At 40.9% G+C, this 20,648-nt stretch overlaps 1 protein-coding gene across 2 annotated transcripts in view; it reads right to left on the minus strand.

The window, feature by feature from the left end:
* Window positions 1–20,648, minus strand: part of SGPP1 (sphingosine-1-phosphate phosphatase 1) — a 38,419-nt gene that overhangs the window by 16,804 nt on the left and 967 nt on the right. The window lies entirely within an intron of this gene.

A 20,648-nucleotide genomic window follows, 5' to 3' on the forward strand; every position in this document is an offset into this window, starting at 1 on the left:
TTTAGTCAGAATGTACTTGAGGGAGCAGAAACATTTCAAACTTCTGAAGTCTTCAGATAAGCATAGTGCTTCACAACTTGCAATGAGGGTTATAAATGCTTTGTGCATTATAGGCTTGCAAAACACCGGATTGCGCAAAATAAGGCGTAGCTTCCTTTTAAAGTTTGAGGAGAATCACTGCCATTTTACAAAGCCATAAAAGTGGCAGCCACAAAACAAATGGCATGTTTTTAAAACTGATTTACATAACAAAGTTTGATAAGCTTAGTGTAAATTTGAAAACTAAGTCCAGTGTACACCACATGCAGATATTTGTACAGGAGTAAGGCGCTTGCAAGTTTGCAAAGACTCATACAAAACCTCAAGATAGGGACAAGATTTGTGAGACCAACCTAAATATCCCAGTAGCAGAATAATTTGGGTCTGATCAGCTAGCCAATGACCAAGAAAAAAAAATGTAAGATTTTCCCTGAAGATACATGACATTTTGAACATGCCTTAACCAAATTAAAGACCATAGGTTAATGACTAAGGTGGCGAGTTTCTCTCATGTCTTCCGTATGTGGTGGAGGGTGTCAATCAGGAAATATCTGGCACAAACCCATCCCTTTTTTTACTTTGCTGGACGAGTGCAATGGTAGTTTCTGCTTCTGGTATTGCTGAACTCAACTGTTTCCTCCATTCCGGAGGAAGCTCTTTGAAGTGAATCTTATAGCCCTAGGAGGTAATACCAATTATCTACACTGCAATGATCCCTGACATTTGGATGCAAGAGAACTAAATCGCTCTCCAAAACTAAGATCAAAGCTGGCTATTCTCTTTACTGTTTCAGCAGCCACAATTGAGTTGTGAACCACCAAGTACTCAGTCTAGGTGTATTTGGAAATTCAGAAGCCAGACTCAGAAACATCGGCTGATTTCCTGCATTTTCCCTTGCATCTGCTGCGGCTAAAGTGATGGGCTGCATAACTACCTGGATAGAGTAAAGAATCTTTAGTCTCCTTGCAGTGAACTCTAAAGGCCTTATAAAGTCCAGTTTCTCTCACCATAATACAGTAGGGTCCAATGATCACAGCTCACCATTTCATCATATCAAAGATAGAAGAACAGAATTCACAACCTAAACTTTTCTTTGCTACCCTGCTAGGCCTTCCCTTCCCATGCATTTAGTAAGGATTGTCCTAGGTAACTTCCTGGCTACTGAGCTTTTATTTATATTAGTTTGCTCCTATTAAATTAGGGGTCAATAACATTTAAGAATGATGGGATATTGCTCGAAACCTGGTCACAGTGCCCCTCTCTGCACTGCCCCACAGGAATGTACAGCGTAGGGCAGAGAAGATGCCCCTGTCACTGTGTGCCAGCAATGGTTATTGACCCCCACCTTAAATCTATTTCTACAGTCTTTCCTTGAGTTCCTTAGAGTCTCTCAAAATCCCTTTTAAGTTGTTGTTGAAATCTGGTTCTGAAGTGCCAATAATTGTAGCTGCTAAAAAACTTCCTCTTTTTTCCTGTTTATTACAAGTATTTTTAGTTTGGTATCAACCCTGTTCTTGAATAATACCGGATTTCCATTCACATTTCCTCTCATCTGAAAATGCAACAATGTATTATTTGGAGAAGCATTTACTACGTTGCCTTAATTTAAAATCGCCATCTTGTATAATATTAACTATAGTTCAGTTTAATGTGGAAACTAATCACAGATGTTCCTGGAAAAATATAAAATAAAAATTAATTTACATTTTGGCAAGAACTACACAAAGTTTCCACATTTTTTTCTACACAAAAAGCCTTCATCATCCTCACACACATAAAACTAGAGGTTAGCAGGGACTTCAAAGATCATCTAACCAGGTCCCCAAATTGAACCTTCGCCGAGTTAAGATCTTTTATACCAAGAGTTCCCAAATCAGTCTTGTGGACATGCTGCTCAAAAGATCCTCTAAAAACATATGGTTCCTTATACAGAAGGTAGGCAGATTAGCATGGCCACACAAACCCATAAGAAAAGCGCTCATTCCATTTGCCGAGACGAAAGCCAGGAGACCATGAGGTCAAAAAGTTTACCACTTCCACAGAGTAATTATGATCTTGTTCTGGCAAATCAACCTTTTTTCCACCCGTTTCAGAAGAGCCATTAAAAATGATTAAATCACTCTTGATTTATACACAGGATCAGCCTATAATCAGGCCCCTGACAATCCTGACTTCTGAATTTGCATGCACAAAAATACTGCAATAAAAATGACAAGTAAACGTTTTTCAGTGCAGTTTTCATTTTAGTATTTTAGTTCATTTAACCTTTTTTAATCTTTTCCCATGTTAGTAGATTCACATGTGCAATTCTGTAAGGACAACAGCAGTTCAAAAAATTTACAAATTGATATCTACAGATAGAGAAAAAAAGTCTCTCTCTAAGAAGCGGCTTTTTAACCTAAAAATGTGGGGTCAGTGTACATGGGGTCCAAATGTAGTTCTTTTTACTTGTAATGGGAACAATGCAGTAATTATGCAATTCACTGATGCTACTACTTATTAAAGCTTCAAGAAGCAGAGTCACACAATAGAACAAAGAATCTGAGAGGTTGCCAAGATCACTTTCAGAAGATCTAGGAACAGAACCCAAGTTTCACCCATCTATCTTAATCTTTCCAACAGACAGCATGGCCATGTCTTCTTATTTAGCTACACTCTCACTGAAATGGGCTACTCCAGATCTATAGGTCACTAAAAGACACTCAGATGATCTTCAAATTATAAGATCTCATGAGGCATCCCTTCTCTATCACCCATTTAAAAAGTCTTATTGAGACACCAGAGAACGAATCCCCGCACCCCTCCCCCACCAACCTTCCATGGACTTCCTACATGATTTTGAGCAAGTCATTTGAACTAATGTTTACATAGGAGGCCACAAAACTATTATTCATGAACCATATTGTAAAAAATTTAAGTGAGAAGCAGGCATTTTTGGGGTGATTACTTTTATTTCATCAACTATATGGTTGGAAGGGACATCAGTGAGCTTTTGGGTACCACCATACTCTTCCTCAGGTTTCTGAGAAACTGAACTTTTCAAAAGAAAAATTAAATTTCCGAAAAACCAGAGGAAGAGTACAGTGGCACTTGAAAACTCATTTACGTCCCTCCCAATTATATAGTTGGTCCAATAAAATATACTTGTATCAACCACAGAAATCCTTGCTGCTTGCACTTTTCCTGGATATCACCCCAACACTACCAAAAAATTAAAGTGCATAGGTGCATTTTTTAAAAAGCAAACTAAAAATTAAAATGTTACCACAATGCATAACCTATTTTTCATGGTGACACTACCCATTAAAACTTTTAACTCAGATCTCATATTTCCCCATGGGATACCACTACAATATGCATATGACCAATGCACTACTGGCCAAACATGCATAAGATGCAAAGGTTGGAACAAAGGGTTCATAGGATAGTGCAAGTGGAAAGAATGAAGTTTGTTTACTGTGTTACAGGAAACACTGGAGATGCCTGCTAGTGAAAAGTGGCAAATTAGACGTGTAGGGTTTACAACATAGTTAAATACCGTATTTAAAACATACCATATGCTGTGTGCGTGCGTGCACGTGCACACACCTCCTTATCCCCACCCATAATTGACTTTTTTATCTTAGGAGCCACTCCAATGAAAGTACCCACAGCATCTCGTGTATTCAGCATCCAGCATTTCAAAATGATGGCATGGACGCTTTAACTAAAGCTTGTTTGACAAGCTTTAGTTAAAGCACTCCTACTGCCATTTTAAAACGCAGGGACACTGAATACACAAGAAGCTGCAGCATGCTGGGACATCCCGATGGGAACACTCCAGCAGACTCGATTAATCAAGTCTGCCCCAACGCACTCAAATCAAACACGTCAGAGCATGTGTAAAAGTGCTTTTACTCGAGAACAAATTCAAGATCCAAAGATCCAGATCTTTCGTTGACCTCTAAATGTTGCAATCTTTAGGTTTGAATGATGGCAGTGATCTATTTCTAACTGTTTCTGCCACTACCAAGAAGAAATCTCAACTAAAGCCTTCTTGTAAAGCATTTGTTCCATAATCAGTAGCTATTTCATCTGAATATCATTTTTTAGATCTCAAACAGTGGTGAAGCCTGGTTACTGCATATCAAATTATGCCCGGAGGAAGTTGTTTGTTTTTAAACTGGAAGTATCTATGAATACCTCTAGTATGAAAGAGTCAATGACCACTTGAAATCTAAAAAAATCTGGCTTTTACTGGTAGACAACAGATATTTTGCCAGATGTATCAAAGCATGTAAAGTTTGCCCATAACTAGTCATTTCTTATGAGATGCTGTTCAGGTTCACATTTTTCTAAGTAATATAATTGCTTCCTTTGGGGAAAAAAACCAAAAATACAGCTACTTAATGAACCTGATGTGTCTTTTTTCAAATAAAGGGAAGTTCACTTGTTTTATATTAAGTCCTCCATGCTTATTTGGAAATTCCCATTCTGTTTTAATTACATCCTTTAGAGTGGGTCATTAGCAAACCGCTGCCTGGACCCACATGAAGAATATTTTCCTCAACACCCAATTTCTTCCTATTCTGACCTGATGCCAAGTGTCTTAGTAACTTAGCTATTGTTTGAAAACATTCATAAGGAAACAATCCACCTTAGAAGTCTGTGACCCAAGGTCAGAAAGTTCTCTTCCCTTTGTGGAGAGTTCCAAAGAATAGTCTACATGCCCATGTCTTTGATTTTTAGGATTTTTCCCTTCTTCTCCCCACAAGCCCTCTTGCTGCCCTCCTGCTCCCCACAAGCGCACACACACATTTTTATTTTTTAAAGCAAAGACAGAGTTCCTTCAAACTTCTGCTTTTGGAAGGATTCCAGTGTGAAAGCAGAGTTACAAATGTAGTTCTTGTATCCAGTTCCAAAACAGGAATTGTGTGTTTAAATACTAAAAAAAAAAGTTTTAATTATGTGGAAAAAAAAACAAACTACACCTTTTTCTACCCCCAATAAGCAGGCCACAGATTCCAAAAGACTTGGGAGAAATAAGTATTCTACAGCCTCAAAAATGGCCAGATGAGCAGCTACTGCTAGCTAAATGATCAGATATCAAGATTGCAGTGATAAAGATAAAATACACAGTCCTTATGATTTTAAGAAATTATGTTCATGTCTAGAACCATATCTCCTTACACCAAGACAGCAATCTTGAATGGCTAGGCCACTTTATGAGCTGTTCAGGGAAAGCTATGAGCAGCAGACACACACTGGAGTTATTCCCTTAGGACAGGGGTTGGCAAAATGCGGCCTGGGGGCCAGATGCGGCCCACCAGGCCATTCTATCCCGCCCACGGGGCCCCTAAAAAATGTAGAAAATTAGTATTAATCTGCCCTGGGCTGCCTGTCATGAGGCCCTCGATGCCTTGCCAAAACTCAGTAAGTGGTCCTCTGCCCAACATAATTGCCCACCCCTGTGCCTTAGGAGAAAAGCCCAAAAACAGAACTAGGGAAAAAATCTCTCTTGCAACTGCCAGAAAACAACAGTTACACAGAAGCAGCCAGAAAAATGGAAGATAAGAAAAGAGATAGCAAAAATGTTGCCACCCACCATCCTAGCAGTCAGTGGACCACACATGAGAACACATACCTATTCCCTTTCCTAAACAGCAGCTAGTGCTTGGGCTTTAAAATGTAGACACCTGCCACCCTTCAAAAGATCTCAAGAAAGGATTAAGGAACAGTACTCTACTAGGCAGGAACCACATTATCCATTTATCAACAGGTCTGGGGTACACGTTAACTTTTCACTTGACTGTTATCAAGGTCAGTCTCCGTCTCCATGGGTCTAACTGGGAGACACTGAACAGCTAGGGAAGTATAATAAAAACAAATCTGGAGAGAGAGAGAAACTATAGAATTAGAGGGTAAAAAAAGCCCGGTGTAGTGGCAAAGGATTAAAGGAGAGGTAAAAAAAGTGACATAAGGAGGTGGAAGTAGACAAGAGACATGAGAGGCAAGAACATTTGTGACCTACTTTAAGAACAAGAAAATTATGAAACAAGTAGTTTCCCAGAAAAAAATAAGAAGGCAGCACTAGAAAAGCTTCACTGAACCATGCCAGACAAGCTGAAGTGAGTGCCTCTCCTGGTGCCCACGTGATCACCATTGCATCTAATAGTTTCACTATTGAAATGTCAAGTGCCTGGGACCTGTGTAACAGTTAACAATTCTGGCCCTCTGAGTCAGGCAGCTAAGAACTGGGATTATGGGACTGGCCTTAACCACTGAACAGAAAGCTTAGATTTTAACAAAAACCAAAACAAAAAATGACCTGCATAAACATCTGGTATAAAACCACAAAAAAACCAGGAAGTGCAGTTTTGGAACTTGAGTGGAAACAAGCAATCCTCTCCTCAAGTTCTCCTTATCTCCTTAGATTCTTTGACTGGGCAGTGCATCAGAAACTGTGCCTCTCAAGCATTTGTTCCTTCCATTCCTGTGAAATATTGCCCATGAGCTTTTTAATCCCAAACATATTCCTGTCCCTTAATTTCTGAACGAAGTAACATGATTAATGCTAGTTAATGCCATTTTATAGGAAATACTCACAGATTTCACAGAAGTCCTGCAACACTTATCAACTGTTGTTTGGGTTCTAAGAGGTTAGATGTGTGAACTCCTAAACTTCCCCTGGCTTATAGATTCATAGACTATAAGGGGCTGGAAGGAACCTCACAAGAGCATCAGGTCCAGCCCTGCTGCACTAGGCAGGAAAGACAACTGGGGTCAGGTGACACCAGCGAGGTGACCATCCAGTCTCCTCTTGAAGATTTCCAGGGTAGGTGATTGCACCACCTCTGGAGGGAGCTTATTCCACAGTCTGGACACTCTTAACTGTGAAGAAGTTTTTCCTAATGTTGAGCCTCAAGCGGTCTCCCAGGAGTTTCTGGATATTACTCCTGGTTTTCCCCAAGGGTGCCCTAGTGAAAAGTTGTTTGCCAAGCCCTTGATGTATTCCCCTGATGTAGCAGTAAGCTGTTACCAAGTCCCCTCTCAGCCTTCTCTTTTTTAGGCTGAAGAGTCCCAGGTCCCTCAGCCTTTCCTCATATGGCTTGTCTTGCAAGTCTCTGATTATATGGGTGGCTCTTCTCTGGACTCTCTCAAGCTTTGCTGAAGTCCAGAGCCCAGAACTGGACACAGTACTCCAGCTGCAATCTCACCAGTGCTGACTACAGCACAGTAACTTCCTTGGTTTTGCTTGACAGAACAGGCCACTACTCAAAGCGCTCCATTTCCCTGGCCAGCTAAGCACACTTTCTAGGTACAGATAACCGACATGAATCCAAAGAAAAGGAAACTTGCAAACCAGCCTAAGCCATCCCCAATATATTAAGATGTCCTTTTCAATAGTTCTGCCATGTGGACAATTCCAGGTTTATAATTCAGCTCTTCAAACATGTGATAATACCAGTTGTCAGGCTTGGCCATAGTCTTTACAGTATCCATTGTAATTGTCCAGATAAACTTTTACAAATGGTCATTCAATGCTGAGTCCATTCACCCTTTACATATACAACCCCAATGATCACCAATATCCTACCCCTAGTGAATCTCTTTGGAACGAAGTTAACCATTTGAAGCAGAGTAACTAGTAACAAAAGATGAGAAAAGCAAACCAAGTCATGTTTCACAAGAATAACATAAACATTTCTCATGATCTCCATGCCCCATGAGCCACAGACTGGGACATGTTGGTCGTGACACATTCAGAATGATAGAAAGTGAGAACTGAGGTTACTAGGGAGACCAACGCATGATGTTACCCACAACATGCTACTTGCTCAAATTTGCTACCCATGGGCCAGTGAAAGTTGGGGACTACCAATATAGACCTTGTAAAAAATCCCAATTCGGGGGGTGGGGATAAAAACAACTACATTTATATAAAAGACTCATAAAATCTACAACTCCAACGCTTGAAAATGTCATGTTCTAATTAGACACAGCTACAACCTACACCCATGTTTTAAATGAAACAAACACATTAATATAAATAAAGCCCACATTAAATGGATTAATAGTTGGCTGACAGATCCAAAAAACAGTTATCAACGGAGAAAAAAATAACCGAATATGAGGAATTTCTTCAGGGGCTCTGCCAAGATATGGGCCTAATGCTATTTTATATTCTTATTAAATTGCCTGTCAGTAAACAAAGTCATTGCTGATCAAATTTACGCATGACAGACTAGTAGTAGTGGATTAGTATACAATGATAAAGGTAAAAAAGCTCCCTATAGCAATACAGGTTTCATAAATTTGGCTCATTAGAACACTGCATTTTTAATACATCCAAATACCAAATTATACATGTAAAAACAAAGAATGCAGGTTATGCCTGTAGAACAATGGACTCTATGTTGAACCCATTAAGATGATGTGGCAAAGTGAGCTAATACAATCCTTGGGCATATTAAGAAGGAGGAGGAAGGATGAATAAATAGCATTGATGAGTGACAATGTAATATGGCATGCAGTTCTGTTGTCTGCATTTTAATAGGAATATTGGCAAACTGAAGAGGATGCAGAAAAGAGTTACAAAAATTGTTTTGAAAGCTGGAGAAAAGCCTTAGCAACAGTTTTAAAGGGACTCGATCTGTATATTATTCAAAATGAAGATTAAGACGACTTGATTACAGCATGTAGGTATCTCCACTGGTAAACAAAACTAAATACTAAGGGCTCTAACTTAAGCATCACAAGAACAATAAGCTAGAAGCTCAAGTCATAAATTCAAACTGGAAGTAAGGCAAGGGAAGGAGGTTGGTTTAGGGGGTTCTGTTTTGTTTTTAAAAGTGAGGGAGACAGTTCAGGCGAACACATTAAAAAAATGAAGCAATAGATTCTCCACCTCTTGGTGTCTCCAGATAAACCCTGAATGCCATTCTGCAAGTTATAATGTAACCAAAATACAAATAATTGGGATTCTTGTAGGATGGATGACAGGGTGAAATTCTAGTCTGTTAGGCAAGACGTTGAACTAAATAATCTAAAGCAGGATTGTTCAACCTCCAGCCCATGGGCCAAATAAGATGTGCAGGGCCATGTTATCTCAGCCACAGGGCTCCACACAGGTCAGGAAATCTGCCAGTGGGGGAGCAGTGGCAATTAATGCTGCCACCCTCACCCACTGCCAAAGTCCCAAACCCCAAGTTCCAGGCGGCAGGTTGGGGCCAGATCACGTCCTCTCCCCGTACAGCTGGATCAGGGGCAGACCACATCCCCTTCACTTCATCTGGATTGGGGCTGGGCCACACCCCCTCCCACAGGGCCACACTCCCCCCACTCCCCGCTGCCCTCCGCATGGCTGGATGAGGCCCTGCTGTGGCCGTCCCTAGTGCTGCATAAGGACCACCAGCCAGATCCGGCACACTGACCAGGCACTGCCATCTGGCCCTCTGGCCAAAAAGGTTGATTAGTGCTAATCTAAAGGGTCTGTCTGCTTTTAAAATACATTGATTATAATTTCACACATCCCTTACAGAAATTATCGCAGGCCAGGGTTGTCCAACTGGTGGCTCTCAAGCTGTAACCCCGAGTGGTTAAACTGCAGCCTCCAGACTCCCAACCTACTGCTGCTCCTCCCAGTGTATCAGCTGCTGCAGCAGCAGGGGGCTCCAAGCTGCCCTGCCACCTTCCGGTTCCTGCTGGGGCACTGCACAGCTTCCCTTCCTCCCCTTCCCTGCTGGACTGTGTCCCACACCACGCTAAATGATAACCCGTAAGCTATAACCAGTTATCACTGGGTTTACAAGTTAAATGATTAATTAGATTAAACAGTTCACTGTTCAGTGGCTGGGAAGCACTGGGACCCATGGCATGGTCCCCACAGGGTTCCCTGACAGCTTACCCCTGGGCAGACCTATGAAGGAGCCAGTGCTCTCCCTCCCTCCTCCTGTGGAGTACTGGGTGTCCTCAACACCCAAGAGAAGTATACAGCTGTTCAAGTTAGTGTGGGAGGTGGGTGAACTTCCTGGTTGGAAATGAGAACGCTTTCTTGCAGGTGAGCCAGTTCTCTTAGGCAAGAAATCTCTTGGACAGCTGTGCACTCTGTGCCAAAAGAAAGGCTTTTCTCCCAACACAAATATCACACCTGTCCACAGTCCAGTTCTTTGTCTAATGGTATGTAGAAATGTTGTGAAATATATATTCAGTAATCATATCACAAGTCTTCACATCTATACAAAATTGTGTTTGCTATTTTTCACTAGCTTGTCCTGTGCTATTTTTAGAACTTAAAGTCTTTTTTCAGTATATGCTTAAGATCAACCTTTAACAGCATCACAGTGTTCTTTGTAGTAAGTCTACAGGCACTGATGCTTTTGTAAATGAGGCTGACAATGGGAGAATTGAATCCAGATGAAGTCCACTTCGTCATCTGCTTTTTAGAAGTTGATTCATGTCCTCTCATAATCCCTTCTATATTTAAGAAAACATGAGTGGATATATCCATCTTCCACAAGTGTAAATAAATGTGGTTGCTCTGAAACAGAACTGACTGGTAGGATAATGAAAATATGTCAACAGAAATTAAGTAGGCAAGACTTTGGGAGATGGGTATGTCAGATCAAGATTTTCCATCTCAGCTGATAGATTTGAGTCATGAGCAAGAAGATGCCAAGAAGGCATCTTTTCAATTTCTAACCTTAAGGATAAAAAAAGTAAAAATTATAAAAATACAAAAATCTCTTTTAATAGTCTTTAGCCTTTTAACTGATGACTACAATAATTTGATGCTAATGTCGTATTATTGCAATGGGCAACTATCTATGTTCCAGCTACCCATTGCTGCAGGATCTGAAATCATTAAATGTAAAAATCACCAGCAATAGCAAAGTCCCTAGTGGATTTCAAGTCTCTTGCATTTCTCTCTCTATGAGTTAAGTGCTCTGCTTGAGGTACAAATTTGGAGGGGGGAGTTGCTATTGCTTTGTTATGGAGAATGGTTAGGAACTTTAAGGGACAAGTAGCAAGCATCACTTATGGTACAAGGGCTTCTCAAGAAGAGGGTTGGGGAAACTTTGCAATGTTTCTTAATGATAGTCAGATTCTGGATTTGCCCAATTCCTCTGGAAATTTGTTCCATAGCTTTGGATGCAGAATGCACTGTTTTCAGCAATTTGTATCCTCCCAGAAAAGCAAAGCTGTCATAATGGTTCATAATCTGATTGGATACACCTGGGATTTACTCTCAACTACTTTGAAGAGACAAGGGATGCTTCCCTTATGGATGGACTAATGATCATATTTACAGTGATCAGAGCTCTCAATTATAAACCTGCTCCCCAGACCTAGGAATTCCTTCTCTAAGATAGATTGGATTTTAGCAGACCAATGCATAAACAGGTACTACTGAAAGGATCAGCTACGGCACAATAAAATAAATAATACCGCAACTGAAGGTTACATAAATTAGCAACGTGTAAAAACAGACCAAATCAAACAAAGTAAAAATTATTCAAGCTCAGGAAAAGTCCAGTCCCCTTTAGCTGCTCTCTGCAGGCTGCTCCCTAGGGCAGCAGCAGTTTATATAGGGTCCAACTTACCCAGGTGAAGATGATTCCTCTAACTGAGACCCTGCTGGACTCACTCCCTTCTCCAGTCCCAATCCTCCAACTGCTTTGTAAAGGAGAACCAAAGGCCTTATTAAACTGGCATAAAAAAATATACTGGGAACTAGTGGAGGGTTGAGCGCTAGCCTCATATGCTGGCAGCTTGAGTCAGGGAGACAGCAGGCATCCCCATTTCTATAGCAGCTGCAGTTCACATGTAGTCTTCACATGCAACTTCAGGTACAAGCGGTCAGAACAATCATGCCTGGAGGTGAAAAATGTATGATTTGTGGCCACATTATTGTCTGGGAAAGAAGGGGTAGCATGGCTATCTGCAGGAACCAAACATGGAGGATATACTAAAGGAGGATCAGTAATCCATCATCATTTTGAATTAACCTTGGGAGTAATGATCAGAGCTGCCATAGTGTTAGGCCATCTGCTCCTGCTGCATCACACTGGCACTAGTAGCATTTTGTGGTTCGCCATGTAAGAGGATGCAGAAAAGAAATTTCTGTAGAGACTGCCCGTGTTTCTGGATATACTATGCAGCAATCATTTGGAAATTTAGAACGGACTGGTTGCACAGTAAGAGTGAAAGTCTGCTGGCAATTAACCAGCTCATAAGGAAGCAAAACAATACTGAGTTATTTTGTATAGCAGGGGTGGGCAAAATGCAGCCCGCCAGGCCATTCTATCTGGCCTGTGGGGCCCCTAAAAAATTTAGAAAATTAATATTTATCTGCCCCTGGCTGCCTGTCATGCGGCCCTCGGTGGCTTGCCAAAACTCAGTAAGCGGCCCTCTGAAAATAATTGCCCGCCCCTGGTGTATAGTGATCTCACTAATCAAAGTTGTTTCCTTGACTCTAACTTCCATCAGAAATGTAGTCCTCTCTCAATTTTAGATACTTTATTTGGGGCTGCAGAAAAATCCACAGCTTGGAATTTCCTCCTGAAGACAAGCACCAATAATCAATCTTCTAAACAACTAGGCAAGGCTCTCTTCATTTTTTTAATGAAGGACAGAAGAGCTGCTGCCCACTTGTAACATTCTCAAGTAATCTCAGGATGTCATCCTCCTGCTGTACTAGGCCTTGGTGAGGCCGCACTTGGAGTACTGCATCCATTTCTAGGCTCCGCAATTCAGAAGGATGTGGAGAAGCTTGAGAGAGTCCATTGGACAGCCATGCGCATGATCAGAGGGCGAGAAAATAGGCCTTATGAAGAGAGGCTGAGAGCCATGGGACTCTTCAGTCTGGAAAAGCGCGCGTTCAGGGTGGGACCTGGTGGCTGCTTATAAGTATATAAGGGGTGTACATCAGGATCTGGGAGAACATCTGTTCACCAGAGCACCCCAAGGAAAAACAAGGACCAATGGTCATAAACTCCTACAAGACTATTTTAGGCTGGCCATAAGAAAAAGCTTCTTTATGGTCCGAGCCCCCAAGCCCCGGAATAGACTCCCTCCAGAAGTGGTGCAGGCACCTACTCTGGACTCATTCAAGAAACGCTTGGATGCTTATCTTGCTGGGATCCTTTGACCCTAGCTGACTTCCTGCCCCTGGGACACGGGACTGAACCTGATGATCTTCAAGTTCCCTTCCAGCCCTAACATCTATGAAACATAACATCTATAGTGGCTAGTGAATTCACCCAGAAATGAGTCATTGGTTCACTCCTACCTCCTAGGAGAGTGCAATAATGATCAGGCTGTGAGCTAACATGGTTTGCTACACACCTCTTGTTGAAGCTGTGCCACTATGCAACAAATTCAAGGCTCTGCATGCCATGGATAAATGGCATGACTCCGTAGTCAATTTGTTAGGGCACTTAAATGCAGAGGTCGAGACATGGATTCTAAGCCCTGCTTCAAGTCTTCTTTAAAAGAAATCTGCCAAAAAAACCCATATTTTATAAGCCTGACACTCTGTATCCTGATCAAGCTCCACAGAGGATACAAGCAGAGGACCAAATAGTATCTGGATCATAATCAAGCTTATGTGAAAAACAAGTACCAAGTCGAACAGACTGGTGCATTCAGAGAAGCACAATGGTAGGAACCGCTAGAACTTCAGAGGTATGTCTACACAACACAAAGCAGTGCCATGGGAAGGCACCTTAAGGTTAGGCAGTACCCGAGTGGGGGATTTTTGGAATTAAATTTTTGTTTTAGGTGGGATTGAACACCTAAATTCTGCTTTTGGTTGTAGTCCTTTATTGGCTCTAGCCTTTGGTTGCAATTGGCATCAACCTGAGGCTTTGCAGTTTTACCAGGTGTTTTACTGTGGAATGTACAAATAAACACATTTAAATGCATACTATTAAATAAATTTCAGAAACCCATCATGAAAGTAACGCAAGTAGTTTGTTTGCATAAATAATATAGAACTAGTTTCCAAATCAAGTATTTTTGTGTGAATTTATAAATGAATCATGATCATGAGAACTTGACAACTGCATCAGTCATTTCATCCGACACTGCAGTATATAAATAATGATCCTCTTGGGGAAAATTCCCTATTCCTGCAAACTCTCTCAAATTCTGCGTTAAGGCACTAAAAACGGAGTAAAGTATATATAGGGCATTGCTTCTAGGATCAATGGTGAATCAATTGTTTAAAATTTGCTGAAAAAATTCAGAATGTTACAGTTGCAGCTTACATTTTGTGCTTCTCTAAATATTATCCAGAAAGTGATATATGTGCTTCAATTGGGAAGAAGATATCCTGTATGTTTTGCAGATAAGCAATATTAAATTTTGTTTTCACCTTTAAGACACTGAAGGTTCCCATTTCTCTAGACTCTGTAAAAAGCAAGAACTTGGAGCCAAGTCAATAACCCTGAGTAATGAGATAAGCATGGTTTTGTTTGCTTATTTACTAGTGAGTAGGAACCAACTGCCAGTAGCATTCCAGTTTTCAAACTGAACTGTTGTTCAGTAATAAATTCATACACGATCTACTATAGCCTGTCCAAAGATCGTTTCTCTATATAGTTTATATGTGAAATTGAAATATTTGCTAGAAGTATACTATTATGCTGGACTATCTGAAAGTGCATCTACACATACAGATATGTAATGACATCCAACTGCTTCACCATCCAGTCTCCTCTCCTGCTCAGTTTTGTGCAAACTATTCTACATGGAACCCCCCTTCCCAGCCTGCACTGATAACATCAGTACTTTTAAGAAAATAAAGTTCCATTAAGTAACCAAAATAAATAAGTTAACCAAGAAATCCATGCTATATTTCTGAACAAAACCTTGCTCTCCTTCATTTCTCAACTTTGTCATGCTTCCCCTTGAAGTCCAAACTAATTCCCATTAAAATCCTTGGGGAGGGGGAAAGGGGATATACTCTGATGGACTCTAATATTATAAAAATACCTATTCTCTCTCTTTAAGGTATTCAGAACAATGACTTGAGATAACAATTTAATATAGTTCTCCACACTATAGGAAAAAGCTACACAGAATGATGAACTGCATGTTTTAACAATACAAATCTGCTCCACTCAGACATCTTGTTGAGCAGCTGGTTTAAAATTACAGCAGCTTTTAGAAATTTCAGTGAATAGCTAAATACATTTCATATAGTTCATATTTTTATGTAAACTAACAACTGAATGATTATATAAATATACGAAAAACATGGTCTGTGCTGCTGGTTCAAAACCTGACTAATGTCTACAGCTAGGAAGATGGACAAGCTGACAAATGGTTTAACCATAACTAGAAATAAACTAAGCTCATATGACTATTCACTAAGTTATCTTTCCCTGATCATCAAGGAAGTCAACTGTTCACCCACAGTTATATATGAATGGTTAAGACACGTGCTCTTGAATCAAGTCATGGCAGTGACTCATAGCCAAGTGAGTAAATGACTAATGTTCTTCATAGTTCAGATCCTACCCTTAAAGATCAGCTTTGGCCTTACACAGCAACCGAAATTGTGCTTCTTTCTAAAGATAGCCCTGACAAAGAAGCTAATGTGGCTCTTCTAAGTTATGCTGGAGCAAAGGGCAAAGCCAGGACTTCCATGTGACCCAGCAGTTACTGATTTCTGGGAGAGCCCTTTGAGACTACAGGCCACTAACACTGTTGGCACAGTCCACAGACTGCTGCAGTTTACAAAAAGTACTGGACTGACATCAAGATCAAAGGAATGCGGATTCCTAAAACAGGTACCTCTCAAGTTGTTGGGAACATGATAAATCTGAAACATAACAGCCTTGAAAATACCAAGTTTTAAAAACCTGTCAAATGAGGCTTCTCTCTAGAGCATCAAAATAAAGCTAACAGTGAAATGTGTCTGAAGGACAGAACAGTTAACCATGATGAAAAGTGTTTTAATGTATGTTTTACTTGTTTTTCAAAGATCAATACTATTCCTTTGGAAGAGTCATTCAATATCTGTTTAGCCATAAGAAGAAAAAGAGAGACTACGATCTTTAAAAAACAAGTAAAACAGAGACAAGTGTAAGAGTAAGCTATTTTACAGGAAAAAAATAACTTTTTCAATTTTATTTTGCATAGTCAGCAGCACTCTGTATATAATTATTTTCCCTTGGGCATAGGTGTTTGATAGACCAACTGGATTAGAATCAGACTGAAAAATTAGGAAAGTACGACCATAAAAAAACCTAACTTTTAAATAGGTTTCTTTAATTTTTTAACCATCAGACGTCTTCAATAGGTCTGCCAAAATTTAAAACAGGAAGCTAATCTCTTCAATCTTCAGTTACTGGAAATAATTTCAGATTCTTCTACAGCAAAGGAGCATGATGCACACAAGTACGTTTTTGACTAAGAAATCCAAAACATTCAAACAATCATTAGAAAGTTATATTTAGTCTACCTGGGAAAGTTATATGAGTTATACTGATATAATTTTCCACTTGGAAATTTAGTTCAGAGTAAGAGTGATTATTTTTGATTTAGCTTGAACCTTTTAAAGTGACATATTTATCTTGGAATAAGAACCTCCACATAGAGATTTATAACAATATAACTATACTGATTTAAATTAATTCTTTAGCTTATACCCGTGGTGCACAATGTCTCTGGCCCATGGGGCAGATGATTAATGCCATGTCCTTCTGCTGGCCAGATGCAGCCTGTGAATCCAACCCAAAGTGCAGTGCTGGCCCAGCTAGGGCCCAATTCAGCTGTGCAGGAAGGGTCTCACCAGGACCAGTTTAGCCTAGCCCTGGGGGAAACAGGGCCTGATCCCTATGCGTGGAGCCAGCCCAGATGGGACTGATCCAGCTGCACAGGGCTTGGACATTTGACAGTGGGGGAATGGTGGCAACTTGCACTGCTCCCCAAATGCCCCATTTATAGCCCTATGAGGAGCCCCACAGGCTGGATGCCACAGCTCTGGGGGCTGGTTCTGACCTATGGGGTGGGGTCTGAGTGCCCCAGTTTATACCAATATAACTTTCCAACAGAGACAATGCTAGGACTTGGGCTTTGTTACAGTCAGGGTGTAGACCATTTCTCTCCATGTCTAATGGCCATGGACCATCAACATATTAGCATGAAGTAAAGAATAGAAAGGATTTATAACACATCAGCTGCTCCATAGTAATTGCTCATAGTCAGCTTCTTATCCCACAGCAGATCAAACATTAACCCATGAGCTTAATGAGACCTTACATACATGCTCTTTTTGAACCCCAACACTTGCCAGCTAGAAATATCCTACAAAGAGCTAGCTGTAAATGAACACACAAAACATGGTAGTGCTACCAGTATGGTCTCCTTGATATTTTCCCAAAGAGGGTCTGAATTCATTTTTCAATCCCTGTCAATCCCACTATTTCCAGGGTAGCAAGATTAACCAACCTCTTATCAAATGGTATTTCTACTGCCTAGATAAACTATAGGAAACAGCAGAAGCACTAGAGTGGTTTTCATCTATGAGTTGACATTTTTTAATATTATGAGACAAGTACAGGGATTTACATTCCAGTGAAAGGACAATATAGAATTTGATGGCTTAGGCCCCTTCACTCAAAGGATTTAGGAGCCCTTTTTCTTGCTAGAGATTGCAAATACTCCACTAAAACTGTTTTGTGAATGCACAATATTTGTACTTTACGAACACAGATTCTGGCCTAACATTACTATGATTAGACACACGCTGCAGCTCTAGTGAAGAACAGAACACACTTTAGCAGAATGATTGTTTCCAGTCCTGTAGTACTGAAGTCAAAAGAAATTCTTCCAGCGTTCTTAAAGCGAACATACAGCTTCCTAGGAGGAATATTTTGCAAGATGTTTAAAGGAACTCTGCTCTCAGTCGTATTTAGATCACTTTAGCCTAATCTTAATTACTCTTTGCAAATGAGTTTTGGAAACTAGTGCTAAAAAGAAATCAAATTTATTTGGAACGCAATTAAAAATCAGTTAGGCACAGCTCTATTGCTACATTATGAGGTATTACCAAACAAGAGAGAAGAGTTAAACCTCTAGCAGAAGTTGAGATTATTGCATAATGGAAAGCCTCTAAAATAAGAATAGCAAGCCTCTATATGCTCCTTAGCAAACCATGAGACACAGCAGTCAAGAGCTGCACAAATAATCTTCAAATTGGAAAACATATCCCACTTCCCTTTGGTGAAGGGGTTAGGCTGCTTATTGCAGCTTCTGCTATAAAAGCAGCACAGAGCCAAAGTTAAGATTGGGAAAGACACGTCCAACTTCAAGGTTTCATTTCATACAAATCTTACCATCAACATGTAGAACTATAAACAATCAGAAACTAAAAACTACGCAAGTATTTCATCAAGTTACACTTTCATGTTACTTATTGGATGTCCATAGCACCAATAAGTCAGTGAGAAGTCACTTTAACTGCCATTAGAAAAGCACTAGTACTTTTACAATGTTCATCTTCTGAACTTTGGTTAAGTAACTGAATATCAACCTTTTAGTTATACAACAGTGGACGCCAACTTTTTTTGTTAGGTGCCACAAATTAGCCCCACACCCTCCCAGAGTGCCACTCCAATCCCCTTCCTCTACCTAATCTACTGCTCTACTTTCTACTCCATGCCCCATCTTTGTCCAACCTACTGTTGTGCTTTCTGCTTCCTGCCCTATCTGCTGCTTTATTGCCTATTCCCTCCAAATTTATCAAGTGCCACACATAGAGACTGCCCATGTCACTTGTGGCATACAGGCAGCAGACTAGCCATATACCCAGTATACCACACCAACATCATCTTCAACCAATTCTCTCTTATTGGGAAACCCTTTTCACCAATTGAGATAAAAAACAGAAAGCATTTTTGTGACAGCAGACAATCACTAACCATTAACAGCACTGAGAAAAGAGATAAAAATCCTTCAAGCCCTAAACAGAGCTCCAAAATCTCTCCTGGCAACACTTCCTCAAAATTCCCCAACTACATGGAAAACAGTACAAAACAGGCTAAATACTATGAAAGGGAGGGGAGAAGGGAAGAAAGTGATGGACATATGTATAATTTGAAGGATTCTATTCTCTTAATGCACTAAAACTTCACTGTGTAGCATTTACTGTTGAGAGAAATCACAAGCAAAGAATAAATTATTTTTTTCCATGCTCCTCCAAGAGGTATAGGGCAAAGTCTAGAACCCCGTGTACTTGCAGAAATCTCTTCCAGCAACAAGCCGAAACTTTCATTATTGCACAAATATTATTTAAACTTATTTCGTCAACTTGAGATGCAGTATACTCCATATTAAGACTTAGATGAGAGAGGGGCAAGTCATAGAGAATTCAGAGGCCAGTCCCTGGTAATAATTAGCATGACTTTTATTAGCAGCAAAATGCAACTAATACTCAAGTCCCTGATGTAGTATTAGTCTCATAGTAGAAAAAATGAAACTAAAGAGTTAAAGAAGCACAAGTGACAAAATGAGTCAGAGGTAAAAGTGGAATTAGCACAAAAAAACCTTGAAAATTCCTGGCTCTCCATCCAATTCTCAGTCAATAAATCCGTAATGCTTGCCAAACAATCAGAGGCTTGTCCAAAATTTGTCCAATTCACTTGGTAAGGAGCAGCCAGGCTCAAAGTCTCACAAGAACAGGCTGCTGGGGGATTTGTTGCACACTGAGGAGACTGTTAGCCTTACATAAAAATAACTGGCCTCCACTGGCTTCCTTCTTGGAAGCTAGAAATACTACACCGCCCCACTGCTAATACCGAAGCAATCACCTGGACCACAGGCTTATTTGGTACAGAAAAGAATAATGGGCATGGGTCCACACCTGAACAGCAGGGAGGCATTGGGTTCTCTGTTTTTCTTGCTACCAGGCCCAGAGGACAGGATTTTGTTATCGCTATTGGGGAAAGACCATGTTCTCTCTGTTCCCCAGACCAGCCTCCGAACTGCACTCGAACAGGGACTGGCATGACTCCAGCTGACATGCACCTGTGGGGATACTCTAATGACACCAACCCCGTGGGTGAACATGGAGGCAACTTTCAAACTACACAACCCCTACGGGCATACCCACATCTGGGAGGACCAACAAGGACTTTGCTAAGGCTACGGATCAAGCAATAGCGGGTGCCTGTTTGGGGACTCAAATTTGAACATGGCAACAGGCCTTTTGCTATGTCAAGGGGTATCATGGGCCAGCGCCCAGAAAGGAAAACTAATAAGAAGGGAGGTCACCAAGGACACTAATAAGAAGGGAGGTCACCAAGGACATAGCAATTGATTTCTGGGGACAAGGAAAGAAGCCAAGAGGGACGGAAGCAAGGGTCAAAGGGTGATAACGACGCAGTGGCTCAGAGCTCACGGGCTCGAGGAAGGCAGGGTTCCCTGACAGCTGTCATGTCTGCAATGGCTCACCACGGGGGCCTGGGACACAGGCTTTGGAGGCCTGCATTAGTGCCTCATGGGGGGCTAAGGCTGGCTCGAAGCAGGGCAGCATTCCCGCCTTTAGTGCCCTGCGCCAACAGACCAGACCAGCAGGGCTCTGCCCAGACACTCGTCACTGACGCTCCCTTGAGCGGCTG

Source organism: Alligator sinensis, unplaced genomic scaffold, assembly GCF_000455745.1.
Source record: "Alligator sinensis unplaced genomic scaffold, ASM45574v1 scaffold13_1, whole genome shotgun sequence".
NCBI lineage: Eukaryota > Metazoa > Chordata > Crocodylia > Alligatoridae > Alligator > Alligator sinensis.